Source organism: Magnolia sinica, chromosome 4 (genome assembly GCF_029962835.1).
Source record: "Magnolia sinica isolate HGM2019 chromosome 4, MsV1, whole genome shotgun sequence".
NCBI lineage: Eukaryota > Viridiplantae > Streptophyta > Magnoliopsida > Magnoliales > Magnoliaceae > Magnolia > Magnolia sinica.
The window spans coordinates 41,310,723-41,315,796 of NC_080576.1; positions in this window are offsets into that span (position 1 = coordinate 41,310,723).

Below are 5,074 nucleotides of genomic sequence, written 5' to 3' on the forward strand. Positions count from 1 at the left end.
AGAAATGGCAACTATGATCCATATAGCATAACAACCACGACCCATATGACATGACAACTACAAACCATAATAACTGACAAGCACGATCCATGCAACACGACAACCACGACCCGTGTAACATGACAACCATGAACCATAACAACTGACAAACAAGATCAATACTTCACGACAACCACAACCCATATAACATGACAACCATGAACCATAACAACTAACAAACATGATCAATGCTTCACGACAACCACGACCCATATATAATGACAACCACGACCCATATATCATGACAACCACGACCCATATATAACGACAACCACGACCCCTATAACACAACAACCACGACCCATGTATCATCACATTCAGGGACCATGCATCATGACAACCACGACCCATATAACATGACCACCACGACCCATATATAATGACAACCACGACCCATGGAACATGTCAACCACGACCCATATAACATGTCAACCACGATGCAGCATTATGGGGCTAACGAGTTAGGACTTTAACGCAACCCTTAAAACCACGATCCTTACCACATGAAATCATGACCCTCACCATATTACAACACAACCAATACTAGATATTATTGGGTGGTAGTTGTCATGTGGTATGGGTCGTGGTTCACATACACAAAGGATTGTGATTGTCATCCATATTGGATTGTGGTTGTCATCCATGATCCATTATTTATGACAACCATGATCTGTTGTGCATGTGAACTACAACCCTTTTGTATGAATGTGAGCCCGAAATCCTCATTAGAGATTAAAATTGTACATATAATGACAACCATGATCCATACGATATAATAACCATGACCCATGTAACAGGAAAACCTCGACCCATAAGAACAATGACTCATATAACATGACAACCACGATCCAGATAACATGACAACCACGACTCTTACCTTGTTACATGGGGTCATGGCTGTCATGCGACATGGGTTGTGGTTATCATGTTATGTCAATCGTGGTTGTTAACCAAGGCGGAATGGATCTTAGTCCACATCCAAAATAGATCAACAAAGACCATTTATGGATGGTAACAATGATACATTCATTAATCATGTTTCAGATGGAAAATGGATCATGGTTGTCATCCACAAAGTGTCGTGGTTTACAACCATAACCCTTAACAACTGTCATAATTTTTTACTATTATGTGGCCCACTCCCCAGAACAGGCTGATAATTGGGCCTTGCCCTAAGAGGACATCATAGGAAGGATGGGCGGCATGGATTATACCCATGCATTAGTGTGGGACCCATGAATTGGGGGATACCCATCGAAGATGACAACCACGATCCATATAACATGACAACCACGACTCGTGCAATGTTACATGGGGTTGTAGTTGTCATGCTACATGAGTCATGGCTCCCTTGTTATGTGAATCGTGGTTGTCATCCACGATGGAATGGATCTTAGTCCACATCCAAAATGGATAAATAAAGACCATTTATGGATGGCAACAACGATCCATTCATTAATCATGTTTCAAATCGAAAATGGATCGTGGTTGTCATCCACAAAGTATCGTGGTTTACAACCAAGACCAATAACAACTGTCACGATTCTTTTACTATTGTGTGGCCCACTTTGTGGATTAGGCTGATAATTGGGCCCTAGTCCTAAGATGACATGATAAGAAGGATGGGCGGCATGGATTATTCCCATGCATCAATGTGGGACCCATGAATTGGGCGATGCCCATCGTGGACAACCACGATCAATATAACATGACAACCAAGACCCATGTAGCAAGAAAACCTCAACCCATGAGAACCACAACCCATATAACTTGACAACCATGATCCAGATAACATGGCAACCATGACTCTTACCATGTTACACGGGGTCATGGTTGTCATGCTACATAGGTCATGGTAATCTTGTTATGTGAATCGTGGTTTTCATCCATGGTGGAATGGATCTTGGTCCACATCCAAAATGGATCAACAAAGACCATTTATGGATGGCAACAATGATCCATTCATTAATCGTGTTTCAGATGAAAAATGGATCGTTATTGTCATCCACAAAGTGTCGTGGTTTACAACCACAACCAATAACAACTGTCACAATTTTTTACTATTATGTGGCCCACTCCCTGGATCAGGCTGATAATTGGGCCCTAGCCCTAAGATGATATGACAGGAAGGATGGGCAACATGTTAATCATAAAATCAATGGTCTTTCAATGTTAGGTGAACCGTTTTTCAATGTTATATGGATCAGGCGACTATTAATTTTTCAATGTTAGGTGAACCGTTTTTCGAGATTACGGGGAAGTAGCGAAATGAATGCTATTTCCTGGAAAAAAAATATGGCGCTATTACCATGGTTGAGGTATGAGGTGCACCCGCGACCCATATAACATGGCAACCACGATCCATATAACATGTCAACCACAACCCATATAACATGTCAACCACGACCCATGACAACCACGATCCATATAACATGACAACCATGATGCAATAGTTTGGGGCCCAACGAGTTGGGCCTTGCACACAGCAATGAAAAGAATGATCCATATAACATGACAACCACGACCCATATAACATGTCAGTCACGACCCACGACAACCACGACCCATATAACATGAGAACCACGACCCATATAACATGAGAACCACGATCCATATGACATGACAACCACGATCCATATAACATGACAACCACAATGTAATACTTTGGGGCCCAACGAATTGGGCCTTGCACACGGCCATGAAAAGAATGATCCATATAACATGATAACCACGACCCATATAACATGACAATCATGACCCATATAACATGACAACCACGATGCAACAGCTTGGGGCCCAACGAGTTGGGCCTTACACATGGTTATTAAAAGCACGAACCATATAACATGACAACCACAACCTATATAACATTATATAATAATGTTATTACTATCAGGGGTAGGGCACATAATATAATATCAGCCTGATCCTAATATTATAACAATGTTATTAATTACATGATAATAACAATCTATTGAGCATGTGAATCACGATCCTTTGTGCAGAATGCGTTGTCATCCACAACGTGTCGTGGTTAATACACATGCATCACATATTTAAATATCAGCATCAATAATTACATTACAGTCCAGAAGCCTAAAATCTTCTTTAGTGTTGACAACCACGACCTATAATAATTGACAACACGACCCATGTAACATGAAAACCGCAACCCATATAACACAACAATAACGACCCATGACAACTGCCAACCACGATGCATATAACACTACAACCACAACCCATGTGCTAAGGGTCGTGGTTTCATATGCTAAGGGTCCTGGTTTTCATGTGCTAAGGGTCATGGTTGTCAGTTGTCATGGGTCATGGTTGTCATGTTATATGGGTTGTGGTTGTAAACCACTTACTTTGTTAGTTGTCATGGGTTGTGGTTGTCATGTTATATGGGTCATGGTTGTAAACCACTTACTTTGTCATCCACATTGGGTCATGGTTCACAGACATCACGGTTCGTGATTATCATCTAGCATCAATAAGTAGATTACAATTCAGAAGCCCAAGATTCTCACTGGTGTGACTACATTACATCGGCCCAAAAAAGAAAAAAAAAAAGCCAAAGTAATAAGTCATCATCAGCCTCAGCATACAGGGACGAAAGTGCATCGACGCCGATTGTGACCTATTCGATTGCATCTCGAGCATTTAGGTGTTGTCCTATATTCTCCATTGTGATGTAATTCGAACCTTTTTCGGTCTTCTAGCATATCTTCTCATTTCTGGAGGCTTCATATTCTCACATAAAATCTTCACTTTGTCTGGAATATTCCAATATGTCTTATCAAATACTGGGTAAACTAACTCTTGGTATATTTCATCTGATGTAGTCTTCGTAATCTAATACATTTTATCTAGTAGCAGTTGATTTGTAATATCATCACTCACAACAAATCCTTTTGAGTCTCCATCATTGTAGGTAAACATCCACTTGTCATATACACTCTCTCCATCATAATAGCATAATATAAGCCTGTGACCCATACTCTTCTAATATTGGTGAATCTGTGAAAAAAATTAAATAGGTACAGCTTGTCAAAAATGAAGTGCCATGCCCCAAACTCAAAAACTGGGCTTACAAAATTTCCGATCGCCGAATCCGGTGCCGACAGCCTCCGTAGTACCCCATTCTCGGCTCTCAGCGTCCATATGCCAGATTTTGATCCTATGATCCTACAAGGAGGATTTTCCAATGTACTTTTGTCTCGTAACAAGCATAACCACAAGTTTACCCAAATCACAAAGACAACATCATCATCACATATCCACTAATATAAAATTTGAATACAATGCTGAAAGGGAAGTACATATGTCAAAATAAAATCGAAGCTCCAGAAGACATCTGCACGTTCCAAGCTCGACGCCGCTGCGACCAATGCCACCTGCACACATCTATCCTGCATAAGCTTATAGAAAGCTTAAAGGGTGGTGAAAGTGTGTGTGCAAGATAAGTGTCAAGCACACAATACAATGTTATAATCATACAATGTCAAAAATACTAGCGAGATCATGAATCATAGATATCAGAGTAAGCAGAAATACTGACAAGTCCATGAGTCATACAATATTAGAATACGTAATACAAATTAGCTATACAAATGAGTAGTCATAAAGAGTCAAGTATCAGAGGATACAATGCAATATGCGGTGCGAATGACCATGCAGGAGTGTGAAGTCGGGATGATGGTACATAGTATCGCAGGCTATGGGGTCTATCACAAGGGACTTCTATCCAAACCAGTCCCATACCTAAATTTGGATAATCAGACTCAATGTGGTAAACTCCTAATCTTAGGTTAGTTGTGTGCCCCAACCGAAATCCTGGCCATTACGAAGGTACACGTAACAAATAATTGTGCACCACCAGCCTGAGTGGATAGTGAATGAATGAGTATGCAACTCCTGTTCTACAAATCAGTACTATACATCTATGGGATCATCACGAGGGTCTATTACACCAGCTTGTCGCCCCTATCCGAGCGCACAACTGGGTAAGTGAAAGAGACCTCACTATCCACCT